Genomic DNA, 634 nt, shown 5'->3' with positions numbered 1-634 from the left:
AAATAAACCCGGTAATGTAGTGTATGGTGGACTACATCTTAAAATATCCTATAGAATACTTTGAATTACAACGCTGGTTCCGGTCTTAAACCTGTTAAAGTCTACCTTGAAGTCCAGTTTCTAAAAGAATGATAGCCTCGATAAAGAATAGGAAAAGACATATCCCAAGTGCGCATGTTCTTCTTTTCCTTCTCGGAAGAAAGACGCAGACATCGGCGCAAAGAGACGGAATCTTCTCCATGTCCTCCACGCGTCTGAAAGAGAGTCCCGCGCGCACCCGACCCAGCTCCATCCATCCCTCCCGGTCTGTCGTACCATGCCGACAGATTGCAGACAAAAAAAAGATGAGCAGAGGCGATTGAAGCCTGGATGGACGAAGAAAAGAAGCCAAACGAGCTCGCGGGTTCACGCTCGGACGCCTCCTTTGTACCACTTTTTTTTCCCCCGGCACATAATAAATAAACCATGCTCGCTCACAAAAACGTCCCGACATCTGTCTCGAGCATGTCTGATAATTTATTTATTTTATTTGAGAGACTGGTGTGTGTGACAAAAAAAATCTGTTGTGCTAATTGAGTCTAATGGTGGTTTTATTCAGTGACAAAATGAGCCTCCCTTTTTTTTTTTTTTTTTT

The sequence above is a fragment of the Etheostoma spectabile genome, chromosome 16 (assembly GCF_008692095.1).
Source record: "Etheostoma spectabile isolate EspeVRDwgs_2016 chromosome 16, UIUC_Espe_1.0, whole genome shotgun sequence".
Lineage (NCBI taxonomy): Eukaryota > Metazoa > Chordata > Actinopteri > Perciformes > Percidae > Etheostoma > Etheostoma spectabile.
Note: the sequence above shows the minus strand (reverse complement) of the source record.